Raw genomic sequence first — 22,861 nt, 5'->3', positions numbered from 1 at the left:
AACGACTAAAATAAAATATAATGACAAGACCAAATGATTGTGGGGATATGAAAAAACGGGATCACTCATTTGTTGCTGGTCAGAAGACAAAATGGTACAGCCAACTCTAGTTTCTGATAAAACTAAACATTAACTATACTATGACCCAGCAATTGCACCCTTGGACATTTATGCCAAAGAAATGAATACATATCTTCACACAAAAACTTGTACACAAATGCTCACAGAAGATTTATTTATAATAGCCAAAAACAGGAATCAGCCCAGAGTTCCTTCAACAAGTGAAAACATACCATGGAATACTACCCACAGTAAAAACTATCCACAGAGGCCACCACTTGGATCAATCTCCAAGAACCCTACTGAATGAAAAAAGCTAATCCCAAAAAGTTCCATTTATCTAACATTCTTGAAATGAAAAAATTCTGGAAAAAGTACAGAGTAGGAGTTGCTTGGATTTATGGCTTGCAGAACAGAGTAGGGAAGTGAGTGTGGTCATAAAAGGGGAACACAAGGGATTCTATCAATGTTGGAACTGTTTAGTACTTTGATGGTAGTAGTGGATGCATGAATCTAGACTAGTAATAAAATTTTATAGAACTTAATATACACACAACAAATGAGTACAATCAAAACTGACTACAGTTAAAAATCCTATTTCTATGAATAGGATTAGTGGAATGTGTCAATGTTAATACTCTGGTTGTCATTTTATACATAGTTTTGCAAAATGCTACCATTGGGGAAAACTGGACAGAATGTACAAGGGATTATTATTTCATATAACTTCATGTTAATATACAATTACCTCAATAGAAATTCCAATATTTAGAAAAGTAATGCTCAGATCTCAAACTATAGGTCGGAGGAAGAACAAGATGGAGAGGGCATCACACATTTAGCTACATTCTTCCAGAATAAGACAGAGCTGCCTATGTTAACTTTGAGGAAGGTGAAAAAAATCTCAAGCAAAGCCTATGGTTATGCTGTAGCCAAAAATTACAGAGAGAGACAGAGACAGAGGGTGGGGTCAGGTGGGTGGTTACTTTATAGACTGATTTGTAATGTAAGTTCCAACTGGTCAGGGAAGTACTCTGCTCTGTTCCCCCACTGTATCTCCAGTGCTTAAAACTGTGCCTTGCATATTATTGCATAAAAATATCTTAAAAGAATTAGGTGGTTGAGGCTACACAGCATTGTACTAAGTAGTCCCTACTTTGCAGTCTTCATTCTTTAGGATACTTAATAATACTAGGTATTAATTTTACAACCCTAACCTACAGGTTCAATTTCAAACTCCTTTGCCTGGTAATCAAAGCTGGCCCCAGACAACCTTCTACCCTCAGCAACGATACAACTTCTTACTACTATGATTCCTTAAAAGTCTCTGTGCCTTTGCAGATGTTCCTTCAGTCTAAATGCTTTTCCTCCCTCATGTGCCTGGAGAATTATCCACAACTAAACTTTAAAGTAGTATTCTCTGTGAAGGCTTCTCTGACTACCCACAACCACAACCATCCAGGCTGACTTAGTGTTTCCTTTTCTCAGATCTCAGGGTTCATGTATGTATCTGTGATGAATATAACACTTCTCATGGTATATGTTAGCTATTTGTTGAAATACATTTCTTCCATTAAATTATGAGCTACATGGAAATAAGAATATCACATATTTTTCATCCTTATATCATTGGGGCTTAAGTTACTACCTAGAATACAGTAGGCATTCAATTTATTGCAAATAATTATAAGAATTAACATATTTTTTAGATTTGTAAATTAAATTTTAAAATAAGAATATCTATAATTTAGATAGTAAGTACAAATCAGACAGGAACAGAATATTATACAAAAGTACATGCATGTTATTAGCAAAGATGTCTACTTTTAAATAGCATCTTTCAAAAAAATGAAAGTAATAGGGGCACCTGGATGGCTCAGTGGGTTGAGTGGCCGACTCTTGATTTGGCTCAGGTCATGATCTCAAGGTTTGTGGGTTCTAACCCCACATCAGGCTCTGCGCTCACAGCTCAAGCCTACTTGGATCCTCTGTCTCCTTCTCTCTGCCCCTCCCCCACTTGCATGCATGCTCTCTCTCTCTCTCAAAAATAAATGAATATTTTAAAAATTTTTAATTAAAAGTGAGAGTAATGAAACTAATAAACTATTGAATAGGTTTATTTAAATCTGTTTTATTCAGCTTGTTATTGAGAATCAAGTGAGTTACATTGACTTTTCAATTCACCTTAGTTATTAAACACTTTAAAACAACTATTAAAAATTGCTATATTTTCACATATTAGAATTCATGTTGTAGTAAAGAAATCTATACATACTTTTAAACAAAAATGGAAGTTATTAAATAGCAAAATATAAAACAGATAACTAGTTACCTTGGTAGGATAATATAATTCCCAAGATATTTCTTGTAAGTACAAGGGTATATCCAAGTATTTGTTCTAAAACTTCTCCTGTTTTTCAACTTTTGGCTCCACAACTGGCAATGTTTACATTCTCCGAGTATACAGATGGAAATATGATTTTTATATAGTATACAGAAAGTTTAATCTGTACTGAATGTTCTCCTTCAAGTAAGGGCGGCTTATTTTAACAGAGATGATGTCTTCTGGTCAAAAATATTTATTGAATTATTTTCTTTATTTTAACATTGATGAAGAGATTCAAATATACCAAGAAGGTATGCTAATTTTAAAAAATCTGCAAATAAGTAAATAACTGTGTAATAGAAATAGGAAATATTTCATTCGTTCTCCAAGAGATATTTTCACAAGTAGGCAAGAAATTCAACAGTTTGAATTTATAATCCGCAACTAATAAAACCAATCAAAATCAGTATATGGTTCAAATTACTTTATCAGAATATGTTTATTCATTAATAAAAAACTATCAAATCATTAATCAGTTAAAGTACAAATATAATTACCTAATGGTATTTCTTACCTTTCATATGCATCAATACTGACAAAAGTCGGAAACAGTAACTATTTGAACAAAATATTAAGCTGTCTGCAGCAAGACAGAAATAAAGTCACAAAAAGCCAATTTTGCAAGTAAGAAACAGGATTATAAAAAGCAAAAAAAACTGACCTCATGTGAATACAAAGTGAGGTGTTTTTTTCATAAGCATTAAACAGTCAGGAATGAATAGTCACCAAAGTGTAACTATGAAGACAATGTTATTCATTACCAGTTAATATATGCTGACCTTGGCCATCTTACAGAGTCAGTATTTAAAACACCTCTTATGCTTTATTTGAAAGTGGTGTTTTTAGTTTAATTTAAAATAAAAATTAATTCACCAGAAACAGCACTGGATTGTCCAGACAGCCTCCTGGAACAACATTATTGGATGATACTATTCCACTGAGAAAGAACATCGTACAAGTCCATAAACAAATGAACAATATGCATGTTTTTAAAAGAACTGTTGTTTAATTTTAAAAATGTATTTGAAGTAATTATTTGGGGAGAACAGAATTATTAACAGAATTTTTATTCTTTCTTTTAAAGTATTAACATAAATCAACAACCATTTATTGAATAAACATGGGCGAGAGAGCATTAGGGTACAAAGATAAATAAATTCTGGATTACTGCCTTCAAACAATTTACAGTGTATTAAGAATAAATAGACTTATTCAACATAGTATTGGAAGTCTTAGCCTCTGCAATCAGATAACACAAAGAAATAAAAGGCATCCAAATCAGCCAGGAGGAGGTCAAACTTTCACTGTTTGCAAATGACATGATATGGAAAACCCAAAAGATTCCACCAAAAAACTGCAAGAATTGATTCATGAATTCAGCAAAGCTGCAGGATATAAAATCAATGCACAGAAATCGGTTGCATCTTATACACCAACAATGAAGTTACACCAACAACAAATGTTGTTGAGGATGCGGAGAAAGAGGATCTCTTTTTCATTGTTGGTGGCAATGCAAGCTGGTACAGCCACTCTGGAAAACAGTATGGAGGTTCTTCAAGAAACTAAAAATAGACCTATTCTATGACCCAGCAATTGCACTACTAGGCATTTATCCACAGGATACAGGTGTGCTGTTTCGAAGGGACACATTCACCCCCATGTTTATAGCAGCACTATCAACAATAACCAAAGTAGGGAAAGAGCCCAAATGCCCATCGATGGGTGAATGGATAAAGAAGATATGATATGTATATATATCATATATATATATATGAAATCTTGCCATTTGCAACTATGTGGATGGAACTGGTGGGTATTATGCTAAGTGAAATTAGTCAGTCAGAGAAAGACAAGTATCATATGACTTCACTCATATGAGGACTGTAAGATACAAAACAGATGAACATAAGGGAAGGGAAGCAAAAATAATATAAAAACAGGGAAGGGGACAAAACAGAAGAGACTCATAAATATGGAGAAGAAACTGAGGGTTACGGGAGGGACTGTAGGAGGGGGGATGGGCTAAATGGGTAAGGGGCACTAAGGAATCTACTCTTGAAATAATTGTTGCACTATATGCTAACTAATTTGGATGTAAATTTAAAAAAATAATAAAATATTTGCTGAATTAAAAAAAAAAGAACATGTGACAATATATACACATGTATCACATAATGTACCTTAAACGCACTATGTTGTATGTTAAATGACAATATTATATAAGTCAGTTATACCTCAAGGAAGCTGGTAAAAAAAATTTTAATTAAAAACAAAAGAGTATCTCCAACAAGCCTTGAGGGGTATTTAAGAAAAGAGCACAGATACATGTATCTATCTGCAAACATGTATGCAGGAGGCAGCTTTGAAAACAGATAGTTCTGGGTGGAAATGTTAACTGTACCATTTAATAGCAGTGTAACTGCATTTTAATTAATCTCCTAGAAACTCAGTTTTCTTATCTTTAAAATGGGGATAGTGATACCTACTTTGCAGGGTTGTTACGAAGCTTAGATGAGATAAAATATATAATGTGCCTGGCTTCAGAGAGACATATTAAAAAGCAGTTACTAATAAAGCATGAGAGAGAGAAGGAGAGCACCCCCACAAGATAGAACATGAAGAGCAAGTGATGAAGCAGAGTTATTCTCCAAGAAGAAGTTTAAACATAAGTGAAGTGACAGGTAGGAAAATGAGGGACATGTTTATGAAACATTGCTAATCTGAAGGAAAAGAGGGAACAAAGGTTAAAAAGTTTATGTATATACATAAACTTAATACAATTAAGTATAGCTACATTGCATACTACCTTGTATGGCCTAAATTCTAGAAATGTAACCATTATCTAGATACCTCTTAACCTTTAAACTCTTACTAGGTGATCAATTATTATAAAAGAGCTCAATGTTCAAATTAAAGCCAAACAATCTTTTTCTCTTCAAAGACAGCAGCAATACAGGAGAAGTCAAAATAATTTCAAAATCCATATGTGTACTTTCAAATAGGTTCATTAAAGGCATACCATAGCAGAATGGCATCTATTAAAGTTTCATCAGTTATAGTTGAAATGAACTAAGCCAAAGCCAGACAGCCTCTCAGAGAACCCAGATTAGGCTAACCCTGCACCACTGTTTAGAACATGGAAGGAAGAAAAAAAAAGAACATGGAGGAAAATCAGTTCCATTTTTGGCTTCTTTGTATAATTCAATCTTTTCCCAAAAGGCAAGGCCCAATCCCCACTCCTCCTCTATCCTTTCTCTATAGTCATATCTTCCCAAATTATTTTTCTAGAATTCCATTCGGTTTGTAAATAAACTCCTAAATCTGTACACTTCAACTGCTTACCCTATTTGAAATCTGGCTCCCCAAAAATATAGTGTTCACAGGTGGAGGCTACCCTCTCCCTACATTCCACCACCCATATCCATGGGAATTGGGTGGGGGAGGGGCGATAGTGAAAGGATGGGTAACATTATCCTGATTCTTTAGTGCCATTTCCAAATCATTGCTCTTCTAATCTCATTCAAAATTTTCTTCTCCTTATTCAGCTTTACCCCATCTAGCTTTGTTGTCTCCAAATCTTCCTTTCAATCTCCACTTGTCCCCCAATGTTATCCTCTAACCCAACTCTTATCTTCATCCATGGAGATTCTAACCTCTATAGTCTTTCTCTTCTCCAAAGATCCATTCAATCCAGCTTCATTCCAACCATCCACCGCTATTGCCCATAGCCTAAATCCAAAACAGTTTCATCTCTGCAATGGTAAACTATAATATTCTAGTTCTAGGCCATAAGCTACTATTTATCATTTTTTTGGTACTATTAACTCTTACTCTACCTATTCTTCAATCTCAGAGAGATCTCCAGCTGAATTCCCTAATATTGATCAGGACACCCTATATTCTCTCTCTTTAAGGGTGATGCCACTTATTACCCAGAACTAGGGTATTTTTAAGAGTACAATGGCATACTACTCTTTATTATTCTGTGACAACAGATATAAACCTGGACTGTGCCAACACCAAGGCATGAAACCCCCTAACTTCTTTCCCTACACATATTAAATCAAATGACTTCCCCTGATTTTCTTACTATTGCATTTGTCCTAACAACCTCCAGCTCTGATTCAATTCTCCTTCATTTCCCCTAGCCATTTTTTTTCAATGTTTATTTTTTTTTTTTGAGAGAGAGACAGAGACAGAATGTGAGTGGGTTAGGGGCAGAGAGAGAGGGAGACACAGGATCCGAAGCAGGCTCCAGGCTCCGAGCCATCACCACAGAGCCCGAAGCGGGGCTCGAACCCACGAGCTGTGAGATCATGACCTGAGCCGAAGTCGGACGCTCAACCGACTGAGCCACCCAGGCGCCCCATCCCTTAGCCATTTCTTTAAAAAACTTAGCTAACTCTTACCAGTACTTCAGGAGTATGTTCATATTGCCACCTCCAGGCAAGTTTCTTGGCCTCTGCTCTTTGTTATCAAAGAGCAGTAATGACAGTGTGTCCTATTCATGGTTACATCTTCGTGTACTCAATAAATCTTAAAGTTTTACTTTCTTATGTGCTAATTCTATAATGCATAATATGAAGAATGATTACTTTTATAATTTAATATAGGTTAAATAAGTAAAAAACTACTTCTAAATTAACAGCAATTAAACTAATAAAACTTAGCAGGCATTTTTCTTATTCTAAGTTCCCTAAATGTTAACATTCAATTACTCTGATTTTAGGCTACTATCCTCTGCTAGTGTTTCCATCCTCCTAAATATCCAATAACTTTTGGAATTATATGGAGCATAGGTAAAAACTAAAGGATAAGGAGGAAAAGCAAATATCAGAACATGGGCATCAATGATTTTATTTGTAAAACTATACAAACATAAATATGTGTGTTTTAAAATATATATATTTTTTTGAAAGTCCAACTTGATGTACATCAAACTGTTAACATTAGCTACTTGTGAAGAGTGAGACCCAGAATAGTAAGATGAATGTCACTTTGTATTTTATGTATTTCTAGTGTGTATTTTTATCATAAGCATGTATTCATTTTATAATATAAACACATATAAGGAAAAGGAAAGATTTCCCAACAAACTTTTTAAGACTGAATATTAAGAACGTAAAAATCAAATTCACAGATGGAATGCTTAATATTAGAAAACATTTCTCTTTTAAATATACTTATTTTATTTAGAAAATGACAAAGGTGCTTACATCATGCTAGCTACTTCTCTGAAAAAGAACCCAATTGTATTCCCACTCATGGAATGCTCTGGTTTCATCTCTGGTCCTTCTCCCAGACTCCTCTGAACCAATTCCTGCTCTAACTGAGCACCTCAACAATGAATCGATCAAACCAGATCCCACCATTACTGTGGTTCCCCAGCACAGGAATCTGTCTTTTTGCACTAGGTCTTAGTAAAAGTCTTTCTTTCTTTCATCCATCCATCCATCCATCCATCCATCCAGTAAGTATTCATTCAATGTCTACAATATGCCAGGTACTGAGTAAAGTCCTGAGTACACATAGATTTAAAAAAACAAAAAATACTGGTCACAGACTCCGGGAGCTTATCAGAGGAAAAGCAGTTCTAACACATAGCAATAACTATAAGGAATCCCTGTGCAAAGTGTAGTAAAAGCATAGAACTATAATCCAAGCCTGGCTGGAACAAAATGAAGAAAAAACCTACACAGATCTCCCTAAACCACCTTGAGTAGTCCTTTCCTCCTTGACACTTTCTTCTTTCCTCTCAACTGTAAAATGTCACTCTCCCCTCTTTAAAAATGCTGCTTAATATTTACCTCCCACTGCTCCCCCCCACCAAAATACCACTTGTTCCTAAATGCCATTTAACGCTTAAAAAAAACAACCAAATCTGTAAAACTCAAAACCAAGCAAGGAAAGAAGAACACTTTCCACATAAGTACCAGAGAGAGCAGGTACTTCAATCCTTTCTCACTGTGCAGAGCTCTGGTCATCTCTACTAATGTGCTTATTTATCATTTGCATTCTAATCTGCTTCCCACTTGAAACTGTGCATTTTTCCAAGACAAAATCTTAGCCTGCTACTGCTTTATAATGTATCATGATAATATCCATGGCGACTAGATATACATCCCTAGGTTAGAAGGTGGGGGTGGGTAATGGTGGGAAGTAGAGGAATTTCTTCAGAATTATGATTTGTTGTTTTGTTTCAGATTTCTGTTGTTTTAAATGAATTTCAATCGCTGACTGGGACCACTGGATCAAATACAACGTAAATTTCCTACTTTGTCTACTTAAGGTTGGGATGATGGTTTAAAAAAAAAAAAAAAAAAGGCTTGGAATAAACAATTTTATCTCCAGCAACCTCAGAGAACTGGAAGGAAAGAAGCAAACTGCAAATAAGTTTTAGATGAATAATGTTCTAAGAAACTAGGCAATTCCCTAGAGAGACATTAAGTATATATATATATATACACACACTATATCTCTTAAAGAAAACATGGATCAAGAAAAACAAAAAAGAGGGACTGTTCAAAATTAAAAGAGAATAAAGAATCAAATGCAATGCATGAAACCTGATTGAATCCTAGATTCATAAATTTAGGAAAAAGTTTTAGGGACAAGTGGGGAGATCTGAATAAGGACCATTATATTAAACATATTTTTAAATAATGTTAACTTTCTCATTTGTGATATTGATATTATGAACATGCAAGAAATTATCCACGTTCCCATGTAAGATACGCATACTAAAAACTGTATATTATAATCTCTCCAGTACAGTTTCAAATGATTTTAAAAATATATAATATATAAAGAGAGAAAAAGTGGCAAAATTTCAACAGTGAGTGAATATATAAGAAAGGTAATATGGGTGCACACTGCCTATATCTTCCACTGTTCTACAGCACTCAACATTTTCATTATGAAATGCTGAAGGAACAGGAAGATAGCATGAGGGGAGGCCAGCTGGACTGAAACATAAGGAGTATAAGCAGCACTGGTCTCAGCAAATGTGAAAACCAGCTGTGTGATCGTGGGTAGGTCACAGAACCTCTCTAGGTCTCCGCTGAAAGAGGAGGAAGTAGATGATCTTTAAGATCCTTCCATCTACATATTTCCCTTATTCTACAACTCTTCTCAGCTCTAGAACTCAAAGGGTAACCATATGCAAAGTAGAAAACCTCAATGGTCTACTGTAAGGATAAAATAAAGTATTTAAAACAGCTAGCCAAAAGCCTGTCACATAAAACACAAACAATAAATAGTAATTCCTCTCTTTCAAAATATATTAAAAAATCTTTACAAAAAACAAAAAAGACTGAACTACTAATAAAAGAAATAAAATAAAAATAAAAACAAAAACTCATATAAATTAAATTTCAGGGGAAAAAGCAAAACAAAGTATTAAGCAGTACATATTACAAATTTGCCAGATGGTTTAATTTCCAGCACTAACATTATTTCTAACATTACAATTAATTTCCCTTTCAGTGAAAGAACCAATCTTTGACATAATGGTAAAGATAGTTATCTAAAAGATTTCTGGACAAGATGCCAGCATCCACCCAGTTGCTCAAAACCCAAAAATCTTGGAGTCATCTTCAGAATGTTCTGTTTCCACACCCAAATTATTCAAAGTCCCATACATTCCGATTCAGATCCATTTCAAATCCATCCATCTCTCTGTCTCATGCTGCTAGCACCTTATCAGGCCACTACTATTCACCTCAGCAACTAAAACTGCCACCTTTCACTTTCACCAGGCCGGCCCATTCCTCACACAGCAGCTCAAACGATGATATCATTTAAAATAAAATACAAACTTCTTTCCAAACCCTTCAAAGCCCTGCATATTTCTATAACCTCTTCCTACCCATCTCTGCCTCCCTCACTAATTCAGCCACACTGGGGTTTTTTCTGTTCCTCAAACTCACCAATTCTCCTGCTCCAAAGTCTTTGTACCCAATAATCCCTTATTCCCTCCATCGCCTCCAGCTTTACTGAGATATTATTGACATATAACATGTAAGTTGAAGGTGTACAATGTGATGATTAGATATATGTATAAAGTCCAAAATAATTGCCACAATAAAGTTAGTTAACATCTCCATCTCTTCACATAATTATGAGTGTGTGTGTGTGTGTGTGTGTGTGTGTGTGGTGTGGTGTGGTGATAACATTTAAGACCGACTCTCTTAAAAAATTTCAAGCATATAATACAGTATTGTTAATTATACTCACCATGTTGTACATTATATCCCCAGATATTATTTATCTTATAGCTGAGAGTTTGTACCATTTGACCAGCATCTCCCCATTGCCCCTATTCCTCAGCTCTTGGCTACCACCATTCTAACTCTATTTCTATGAGTTTAGGCTTTTTAAGATTTCACATATAAGTGAGAACATACCATATTTCCTTTCTCTGCCTGACATTTCACTTCGCTATTCCTTCTCATGAGAATGCTTTCCACATCAAAAACACCATACACATACACACACACCACCTTCTCATATACAGGTGAATCTTAAATATCAACTCCTTTTGTGACCACCCTATCTAAGGCAGCTCCTACTTCCTTATCTCCAAATTATCTGATTTTTGCTTTCCTTCAAAAAAGTGTATTACAATTAATTTTTATTTTGTCAGTTCATTTTTAAGCCTGTCCCCACTCCTTTAAAATATAAGCTATAAGGATGGAATATGCAGCTTATTCATCATCATATCCACAGAAGCAGCAACCTGTCTACTACTTAACAGAAGCCTGTCAATGTACATCAAACAAATTAATGAAATAATAAATGAATATAGGACTGTGTTAAACAATGGAATTAATAATGCTATTAATGGAAATACAGAAACCAGAAGGAAGAGCAACTGTTTGAGAAGAAAATAAGATATATTGAGCTTGGTGCCAGGTGCTTGAAAATATAGGACTAGTGGACATACAGGCTGCAAAAAGATATAGACTGGGATTCTGCTGATTGTAAATGTTAGTTGAAAAAAATAATAATTACATCACAAATGAGATAAAATTCTGTAGGATAAATGACAAGCAAAAAACAACATAAATATAAAATGATTGTCTAGGTACAATAATCTAACACAAATACTACAAAATCAAGACAAGTCAAAACTGTTTCACAGTTTCAGTTTTTAGCAATTCACTAAGAAGAGTAAAGTACTCCTACCTTACTACTATTCATTGCTGGTCATATCTTAGCTAAAGTAGCAGGTCCATGTTGAAGGATTACACATTAGGGATGAGGAACACACTTGAGAAAATGTGCAGTGAAGTCTCACGGGAATGACCATAAGTCTGGCCAGAAAACATGAGCTGCAAGAAGAAATTCAAGGAGTCAGAAATGTTAACTACAGAGAAAAAGGTAAAAATGTACACATAGAGTATAGTAGGCTACTATTGGTATTTAATTGTGACAGTGTATCAGAGTCACCACATTAAGAATGCTATACTTACCTAGCTTATCTACCCTGTTTACTCTCTCCCCTTTCCATAACTTTTTCAATGAGTAACGCCTTACTTTCTCCTGTAACCTATTCCCTCAGTTTTCAATAGGTAATTCATGTTTTTCTCCATTTTTACAGCATAAAACTAATTTCAAGTTTAAAGCATGTCAAAAGCAGCAAGTAATCACATTTCTTAAAATACTATTACAACCTAGGGGCACCTGGGTGGCTCAGTTGGTTGAGCTTCCAACTCTTGATTTCAGCTCAGGTCATGATCTCATGGTTCATGAGATAGAGCCCCATGTCGGGCAACGTGCCTGCTTGGACTGCCTCTCTCCCATGCTCTCTACCCCTCTCCTGTCTCTCTCAAAAATAAACAAACATTTTAAAATATATTCTATTACAGCCTAAAGAAGTAATTAATGATGTAAGAAAAACTCTCAAAAGCTGGGAAGGTTTAGGAAAGATTCTCCCAGTAAACACATATTGTCTCTAATATGAGTATACCAAATCCTGATTCTTCCATCAGCTGTTCTCTCAACCCTTGAAACTATAAGAATTTCTAAGCTGTTCTCTTCTTTATCATTGATGGCAATATATGCTGTTTATAGTTCTGTCACAGTTTCTCATTTTTTAACTCAAGCCCATGTGTCTCTAATCTTGACTTCTTGGTTATAAACGAAGCTCTCCCCTTCTTTCAAACTCTTCTTTTTTTGTTTGCCTATTCTGTTTCCTGTCATTTCCCCTACATCTTTGACTTTCACAAGAATCAGAGGATATTTCATGGAGGTTAGCAATAAGATTACTCCTCCTGGTCAGGAGTAATGTGTCAGAGTATCTTCCAAGTCTCCTACTCTTCTATGCTTTTTACTTATTTCCAAAGAGTTCCTTCTTAGCCCCCCAGGCAAGCATTTCTTCTCCTCTAGATTGGGCAAGGTTCTCAAAGCTAGAACTGGGAAATCTAATCTGCACATAACGAGAGTATTATTACATCCCGCTTCTTCCATTAAACTGTGACAAGATCAGGGACAGCTTAATATGGCCAGCATCCTACATAATACATGGAACACTACAGCCACCAAACAAGCGAGTACTGAATCAATGAAATTCCAAACTAAATTATGGCTTTCCCTGACTTCTGCACTTTGGTGTAATGTGAGGCTTTGACAAGAGTTTCTACATTAAATGACAGAATTCATGACTTCAAATGATACTTAAATGAAAATTTTAATCATGCTTCTCTTTTATACTGCTATCAATAGCATATCTTCAATTAAACCCCTTAGACACAGTAAACACTGTTACTTATAAATATTTCCAAAGAACAAAATGTATGAGTGTATACTTAAATGTACATATTATATATGTTATCTAAATTCCACTCCAGAGACAGACTGCAAAATTACTGGACAATCCACTTAATTTTAATTTTTTTTAGCCACTTCTCAATCAGCAAAGATAGTTGAGAATTACCTAGAATTTCATGATTTGGTCTTTCACTATAATATAGAAACAGTTATTTTCAAAGATGTAAGGACAAGAAAGACAACTATTCAACTAAGGTTTCATGCCCAACACTCAGCAGTATCAAGTGTCCTGTTCAAGGAAGCTAGTCAAAGCAGCCACATGTTATTTACGTCTCACTCTCCAACTCAACTCATGTCTATAATTTTTATTTTTCAATGAAAAAAAAAACCTATTTTCCAGTTGATATTGAAATCATTTTGATTAAAAAATAAGTAACAACTTCCTTGGTAGCATTTCTAAATGCAACATTTCTTTCTTTGAACTTACTATAAACCTATGGACAAAAAGTATATTCCTTGTGTTACCTCAAAGATATTACCATCCTCATCAGAACTCAGCAAAAATTTCTATAGACAAGTTTGTGGCGCATGGGTGGCTCAGTCAGTTAAGTGTCTTCACTCTTGATTTCAGCTCAGGTCATGATCTCATGGTTTGTGACTTCAAGCCCCACATCGGGCTCTGTGCTGATAGCACAGAGCCTGCTTGGGATTCTGTCTCCTTCTCTCTCTCTCAAAATAAATAGAAATAAACTTTAAAAAAATGATTTCTATAGACAAATTGAAAATGCACAATTACTACTTTGTAGTGTACCTTAATCTTCCTCACCAACTTCCCCAACTGCATAGGCTACCATCTTTAACTCACATTCATAGTAAAAATATAGTTTCTATTCCTTAAATAGGCTTCTCTTCATGACTAGGACTACAGTGAGGTATGAGGGGTGTCTAGGGTGCACAATCAACGGAGACTTTCACTCTCAGGGTCATACAAGAGCCACCCTGTAGCTGCATGACACTGAAAGCCAGTACCTTCTTAAATTTTGTGTCTTAGGCATCTAAATAGATATGGCAGTAATGCCTATATATAAGATTCTAAATTGTTTCTTAATGAGTTTGAGTTGCATGTGCATACAAGTGACAGACTTATGTTGTTTTTTACTCCCCTTCTTTTGGTAGCAGCATCTCAATTTTCTTCTGTTGAACTACCCTTCTCTTATTTTCAATTCATGTAGTTTGAGTGACACTAATCATTCCCACTCTCAGATTCCTAAAATAAGCACAAAGTTCCTAGAATATGTGCATAACCCAGGCCTGGAAAGTCAGCATATTTCCTTCCCCAAGCAGTAGTTCAGGAATGGGTACATGACCCAATTAGACAACTAAAACTCCCAAAAATTTTGCCAGAACTAATTAGAAAGTTCTCTTTTGGCTGAGGTTGCTGAACTGAAAGAACACGGTAAGTACCCACTCACCAGAGAGCCAACCCAGAGAAGACAAAAGCCAAGAGACAGAAAGAGAATGAAAGTTCTGAAAATATTTTGTCCCCAGATCTAATTACACCTTTGTTCTGGTGAATTCAGATGTGAATAGATGTAGCTGCTAGAACTTTAGAATTACTGTTGAGAAACAATTCTCTCTGGATTTCTCATGTTCCTGCGCAATCAGAGACTTCTGAGCAAAAGTTACTACAGGGATAATCGCACAACAACCAGCCTTAGACGCTAAAGATCGTGTCTCCCTAAAGATTAAGACTTCCAATGAGCTTTGGAGAAATAAAGCTCTCTCCATCCCTTCCCTGAAAGATATTCACCTATATTCCTTTTTTTTTTTCTTCTTATATTTCCTTTGTTACCTTATTTTTTTTTAATTTATATTTACTTGTATTCTAGGGTACTAAACCAAAGACACTTCCCCATTCTCCCCTGGAGAGATTTGCTTAATGAATAATCTCTCACCTCTGCAGGGTAATTTCAGTCCCACCAGTGTTTCAGACTTAACAGCTACATGAGGCAACAAATTATTTTTTTTAATTTATTAATTCATTCAACAAGTATTTGCTGAGAGCCTACTAAGTTATGTGCCATGCACTTTCCTACAAAATATCTCAGACAAAAACTCCTGCCCTCATGGAGATTGTATTCTACAGAAGAAATAAAATACAAAATAAATACATAAAACACATAGCATAAAGTGTTGACAACTGTTATAAAGAAAAAGAAGGAAAAAGTAATAAGACATAAAGGGCAGGTAGGCGATTTCAAACTGATGTTGGTTATCAAAGACTTTAAGCATAAAGTGATATTTGAGCCAGGACCTAAGGGAGAAAAGGAAGTAGGTCATATGGACATCTGGAGAAGAGCATTCCAGGCCAGGGAAACGCTAACTGCAAAGAACTTATTTAAAGATGAGCAAGAGGCCTGCATAGAAGAGACAACAGAAAAATCTGAGTTCAGACAAAAGTCCTGCATTAGGGAGGGAGAGCAAGACCACAAAACACTAGCTCATTTTGAGGACTTGAGCCTGTACTCTGAAGTTACATGGGAAGCCACTGCAAGATCCTGAGCAAAGAAATTATACTAATATTAGTACAATATCACTAATTACTAATTGGCCTCTTACTAATATTCTGAGGCTAACATTATGAAAACAAAAGTAGTAGGAGGGAGCCTTGTTAGGAGTTACATAGAAGGAAAGAGAGAATGGTGTTGAACCAGAGTGAACCCCAAAAAGAAATGGTGAGCAGTTGGTCAGATTTCATATTTTGAAGCCAACGGAATATGCTGAAAGATTGTTGGTGGGAAACAAAAGAAAAAGAGTCAAGGTTGGAGGTCTGAGCAAAAACAAGGATGGAAGTGCCACTTACAGATATGGGAAGGATTAATTTTTTTTTAACTAGGTTTCTACCACTGCAATCTAAAAGAAGCCTGACAAATATAAAATTCATGCCAGAAATCAGGCACTACAATTGACAGCCCTGAACTGTGGAACTGAGTCAATAATAGAAAGTGAAGGGTATTTGGTATTCCTCTACTGTAGAATGAGAAGTCAGCAATCCTTAATAAGAAAAGCAACTGGTAAATTGGCACCTCTTGTAAAATCGAACTATGCACCTACTAAGGATGGAACTATAGGATACTTAGTAAAAAAATGTTGGGATGATAGTATATTGCCAACTGTGCAACAGTCTTCAGTAAGGTCATTCAAAAGAGAAGCACACTTTGAGTGGTCTTTATAAAAGAAAATCTTTTCAGTCTTTCATTATAAATCCAAGATGGCTGATAATCTTATAATTTACAGGGATGAAAACCAAATATCCCTAAACAAAAATTAGAGCCTTTAACCACACAAAAACAAAATATGAGAAGCGCTTTTTTAAAAAAACCATTTATTTTTAATTTTTAAAATATCTCATGAGGCTCAAACAAACAATCCAAAGATCAAAACTTCAATGCTCTACCGACTAAGCCAGCCAGGTGCCCCAAAATATGAGAGAAACCTAATGCTCCAGGCTCCTCCCCAAGCATCCTAGCAAAGAAGATATTTACCCATTATAAAGAACTATGCACTGTGAAATAGTCTGGGAGCAGGGACAAATCAGCTCTGCACTATTACCTAGAGAAGCTGCTCTCAATGGCTAGAAAGAGAAGCCAACAAGGAAATTGAGAAGCCTAGGATATTCGTGGTTTCTTAACCTCAGTACTACTGTCATTTTGAACTGGAAATTCTCGTTGTTAGAGGCTATCCTATCCATTAGGGCATGTTTAACAGTGTTCTTGGGCTCTACCTACTAGATGCTAGCAACATCTACCTACTTCCCCAGTCCCAGCCTTCCGTTATGACAACAAAGATATCTGCAGACATTGCCAAATGTACCCTGAGGTAAGAATTGCTCCATGTTGTAGAATCACTGGGTTACCGTGATGCACAAATTGTTCAGAGGCATACCAGAAGATGATCTGATTCACAGACTAGGATCAGACTTTGGGTATTTGGGAGAAGGTGATCAAATGAAAATAAATAAAACACTATGTTTATGAATAGTTTTATTGCCTAAGAAACTCCCAACAAAAATTTGTTACTGCTTAGCCTCTAAGATGGTTCCTGGGACCCCAACACCTCATCAACAGAAAGTGAGCTATTGAGGCAACGCAGTCCCCAGTACAGGAATCTCTCTCAGTACTCATCTTGGCTGTAACTAGGAGGAAAGAAAACAAAGAAGACCATCCTGGGTGGTAGAAGCAGAGATAGCCATATCGGCTAATCAAAAATCTTCCTCCACTGCCAGGCAAAGAGTCCTTGCCATACCTATCCAATGAAATATGCACATAGTATGGATTGTGGGTTGTTTCTTCTTTTTCTCTTTTCTAATTGACAGTTTTTATTGTCTTTATGCTATATTCTTTCTACCAATGAACACAGACTTTATTACAACTAGTTATATTTATCATGTAACCAGTTCCTAGACCATAAGGCTATCTATTCAGAAAGGACTGAGAGAAATTACCCAGAGATCTTAGACTTAAACTTAGATGCAGTATTTAAATGAGTCTTTGACTTGCCTTCTTTTGTTGGGGAGCAGATGGTAAATGCATTGGAAGTTGTAAGTGAAAATTTTACATTAAGTCAGGTGCGGGCTTTTTTTCAAGGTTGTATAGGTGCAGAAAGACATGTATGCACATTGGTAAGATTATAGTGAATATTTTGGTTATACCTGCCCAACATCCACTGCCCCTTCCCATGGTCACACTGTAGTCTTTTTCTTTCAGTGACCTCAGTCCACATGATTCAGATCATGTGACTGGCCAATACTTCCTATTCCCAGTTCCAGTAGTTAGTACCTGATCCAGATCTGGCCTCTACTATCCCTCTGACCACAGGATCAAGGATGAAAACATCACGCAATTCATACAATGAGATGTAATCCCAGGACTTATATAAAAACTATGAGTAAGAGAAATGCTTTTTATGTTGGTCCTTCTAAAGTAAAAGAATGTAAGCCTGGATCTATCAGAGGGCTCCACATAAAGAAAGTCTACCTGAAAGTATATCCAATACAACAGAAAGCCACTGACTATGTCCTAAGGCCATTGTTTGAGCCTTTGAATCCATCTACATCTAAGAAAGTACACTAGTGTTCTACTTTTTGAGCCAGTGGCTAAGCTAATAAGAGTAGGGTATTGAACTCATGCAACTGAAAGCAATTGAAAAATTTAATATTTTTATCAGTTATCAGATGAAACTGATATTGAGTTTTCATGCGAAAAAAGCTATAAGCTATAAATCTGTAAGAATTAAATTATTTGCCTAAATTCATACAACAAATTACTGGTAGTATAGATTCAACCCCAAGCAGATCTGCTTCTAATATGCAAGCTCTTTCCACTACATGATACTGTCTTTCAGGAAAACAGTCTGAAACTTCTCCCTACTTTATAATTATCATGGAGCCATGAATACCCATGGAGTGAGTATTCTATTAACATTTGTTACATGACCAAAAAAGGAAGAGTCACATGGCCCCCTGCTCTCTGTCCCATTCCTGCACAACCCACCTCTTGTGTTACATGAAACATTTCAGAATTATTTTTATAATTTAGGCCAACTTGAGGACATGTCTATTTCTTCACCACCTTCATCCTCCTCCAACAACTATATTACTATATATAATAGCAAGTGTCTCTAAGCCAAGCCACTTCGATGCTAGAATGCCAGCTCCAGTCTTAGGGTAAATTAGGCTCCAAAACACAAATAGGAAATCAGAACTTTAGAAAGAGGCCATCACCAAGGTCTAGCTACTATTGTGTAATAATTAATTGTGAAACTCAGAAAAGGACACCTATCTTATATGTGACAATACTGCTGTTTATGTTAATATTTGAAGATATTTGTAAGAACCACATCAACTTCCAAAAAGTAACAGCTATTTATAAACAGTCAAATCTCTTTCAAATATTATTAAGGGTGAGGGAGAAGGGAAGTGGAAAAGAATTTATGAACTTAAGATCCCTGATATTTTCAAGAAATCTGTCTAAAAAAAATGAAAAATTTTTTAAATGTTTATTTTGAGAGAGAGAATGCATGCAGGCACAGAAGGGGCAGAGAGAGTGAAAGAGGGAGACAGAGAATTGCAAGCAGGTTCCTTGCTGTCAGTGCAGAGCCCAATGTGGGGCTCACTCCAGGAAAGTGAAATCATGACCTGAGCCGAAAATCTAAACCAACTGACACTCAACCAACTGAGCTACCCAGGTACCCCTAAAATTATGAGAATTTTTGACAGAGCCAGAACACTCAGTTGCACAAGGCAACTTTCGTTTCCCTAGAAGGTGTAGTGGATTGACTCACAACCAGGTAAAAGACTCACTGGATTCAACATTCCATTTTTATACATATTCAAAAATAACTACTTTCTGGCTAATATCCACTACTTTCTTACACTTCTTTTCTTTTTCTTCATTTCTAGCAGCTGAATTTCTCTTTCAGAATTTTTTTTTTTTTTTTTTTTTAACAATAGGACAACCTCCAACAGAAAATAAAGCAAGACAAGATGTGAACATTGGGCAGGTAGCTAGAGTCACAGATATCTTGGGATCTCACTTCCAATAAGAATACATAACAGCAAAGCCGCAAATATTTCAACATGGACCTTTAGAATCACTCCCAGATAGTTGAAACTGTTATAGTTAAAACCAGGATTACTAATGGTTTACTATATTTAGACATTTAACATTTGCATTCACTTCAGGTTTAGCATATGAAAGAACTAAGTTCAAACCCCAGTAAACACTTTTATACCTGGCTCTCCTAGGATAAAGGATGTGACCCAACATTGGTTCCAGATCACAAAAAGAATATACAAGCTATCCAATTTAGAGTTGTCAAGAAAATCAAAACAAGTACATAAAAAGTGTATGTACTCACAGCAGCCACCAAACAAACGTTAATGTCCCTCCCCTATATCCGTATCTGAATCCATGTAATTTACTCAAAAACTTTTTCTGACAGATATTGTTTCTACCTTGGAGGTTAAAATGTTCAAGAGGAGAAAGAGGGGTTAAGATGGTGGAACAGCCCAGGAGAACCAGAGCTTGTCTCGTCCCTGAAACGCAGCTAGATCAGGACCAAACCATCTTGAACACCTAGGAAACTGATCTGAGGATTAACAAAACAATCTGCATAACTTGAGCCACAGAACTCAGCAGGTACATGGTGTGGAGAGGTGAACTGGGGAACACAAAAGCTGTGGAGGGTAGACAGCCATTTTTGCAAAGAGAGGACAAAGATAAAAAGGTGAACCAGGGAAAAGAAAAGCCAGGGAGGGTAAACAGTCATTTTTGCAGAGAGAGGGGACAGAGAGAGAAAGAGAAAGGGGGAGACTGCAGCACGTTGGGACAGTACATTCAAAATACAAGGAGAGATAAAGAGTTTCCCAGACAAACAAAAACTAAAGGAATTTGTGACCACCAAACCAGCCCTGCAAGAAATTTTAAGGGGGACTCCTCAAGTGGAGAAAAGACAAAACAAAAAAACCCCAAAAGCAACAAAGACTAGAAAGGACCAGAGAACATCACCAGAAACACCAACTCTACAGACAGCACGATGGCACTAAATTGGTATCTTTTAGTATTGACTCTAAATGTAAATGGACTAAATCTCCAATCAAAAGACATAGGGTATCAAAATGGATAAAGAAAAAAAAACAAGACCCATCTATATGCTGCTTACAAGAGACTCATTTTAGACCTAAAGACACCTGCAGATTGCAAGTAAGGGGATGGAGAACCATCTATCATGCTAATGGTCATGAGAAGAAAGCTGGAGTAGCCATATTTATGTCCCAACATGGCAGTTCTCAAACACATAAATCAATTAATCACAGACATAAAGAAAGTCAATGATAATAGTATAGTAATTCTAGGCCTTCAACACCCTGCAAGGAAACAATGGCTTTGAATACCACACTGGACTGGATGGATTTAACGGATATATTCAGAACATTTTTCCTAAAGTAGCAGAATAAATATTCTTCTCAAGTACACATGGAACATTCTCCACAATAAATCACATACTGCGTAACAAATTGCCCTCAGCAAGTACAAAAAGATCAAGATCATATCTTTCATATTTTCAGATCACAACACTATGAAACTTGAAATCAACTGCAAGAAAATTTTTAGAAAGACCATAAATACTTGGAGATTAAAAAACATCCTATTAAAGAATGAACAGGGTTAACCAAGAAATAAAAGAGGAAATTAAAAAGTGCATGTAAGCTAATGATAATGAAAACACGACAGTCTAAAACCTCTGGGAAGCAGCAAAGGTGGGCAAAAAAGGGAAGTATATAGCAATAAGGGCCATCCTAAAGAAGGAAAAAAGGAGAAGATGACAGCATAGGAGGGTGCTGGGCTCAACTCATCCTGCTGATCACTTAGATTCCACCCTCACCTGCCTAAATAACCCAGAAAACCACCAGAAGACGAGCAGAACGGACTCGCTGGAGCCAAGCGTAGACAAGAGGCCCATGGAAGAGGGTAGGAAGGGCAAAGAGGCAGTGCTCACGACACGGACTGGCAGGGGGAGCTGGGGCAGTAGAGGGGCAGCCCGTCCAGCAAGGCAGAGCCCCCGAGTCTGACTTGCAAAAGCAGAGGAGCCAGACTCTGAATTCTGACAGCCAACGGGACTTAACATCTGGAATGTTAAAAGTCAACAGCTCTGCTCTCAGAGAGTGGCAAGGGCGAGAGGACGCTGGGAGAGAGAGTTGTTGAGCCCGGGAAGACAGAACTCAGCTAAGCAGGAAGACAAAGGTGCTGGAAAGCACCATCTCCCTCTCCTATCCCCCAGCCGAAATCCCGAAGGGAAATAGTTCCTGTCAACGACCTTGCTTGCACTGCACAAACACCCAACACTGTGCTTCTGTGGATCCATCCATATGACAGGTCTGCCTCCCTCCCGGTGCCTCAGGGCCCCTCCCAAAGTGGACCACCGAAGGCAAAGTGAGCTGAGTCTGCCCCTCCTGCCCCTGTGAACCTTGAGGATCCACCCCAGCTAATACGCCAGGTCCCATTACAGAAGCACCACAAGCCTGGCGGTGTGCAAGTAGCCCAAAAAGGGGCCACACCACTCTACAGTGAATCCTGCCCCTGGGAGAGTGGAAGATAAGGTATACACCAGTCTGACTATGGCCCTAGCAGTGGGCTGGGGACAGATATCAGGTCCGACTGCAGCCCTGTCCATCAACACAAGTTACTCCAGACAGCACAGGGGAAGTGCCCTGCAATTGGGCACCACCGTAGGGACTATCCAAAATGACAAAACAGAAGAATTCTCTTCAAAAGAAACCCCAGGAAGTAGCGACAGCTAACAAATTGATCAAAATCAATTTAAGCAATATAACAGAACAAGAATTAGGATAATAGTCATAAAATTAATCGCTGGGCTTGAAAAAAGTATAGAGGACAGCAGAGATTCTATTGCTACTGAGAACAAGGGACTAAGAAATAGTCATGAGGAAATAAAAAAAGCTATAAATGAGGTGCAAAATAAAATGGAGGTGACCACAGCTCGGATTGAAGAGGCAGAAGAGAGAATAGGTGAATTAGAAGATAAAATTATAGAAAAAGAGGAATATGAGAAAAAAAGAGATTA

At 36.7% G+C, this 22,861-nt stretch overlaps 1 protein-coding gene across 1 annotated transcript in view; it reads right to left on the bottom strand.

The window, feature by feature from the left end:
• FER (FER tyrosine kinase) overlaps window positions 1-22,861 on the bottom strand; it is a 414,556-nt gene that overhangs the window by 376,576 nt on the left and 15,119 nt on the right. The window contains exon 2 of the mRNA XM_049648899.1: window positions 11,633-11,778. The gene's annotated coding sequence lies outside the window, so the exon portion shown is untranslated. The remainder of the gene's footprint in view (window positions 1-11,632; window positions 11,779-22,861) is intronic.

The sequence above is a fragment of the Panthera uncia genome (assembly GCF_023721935.1).
Source record: "Panthera uncia isolate 11264 chromosome A1 unlocalized genomic scaffold, Puncia_PCG_1.0 HiC_scaffold_17, whole genome shotgun sequence".
Classification (NCBI taxonomy): Eukaryota; Metazoa; Chordata; class Mammalia; order Carnivora; family Felidae; genus Panthera; species Panthera uncia.
Note: the sequence above shows the minus strand (reverse complement) of the source record. Positions and strands in the feature narration are given on the sequence as shown.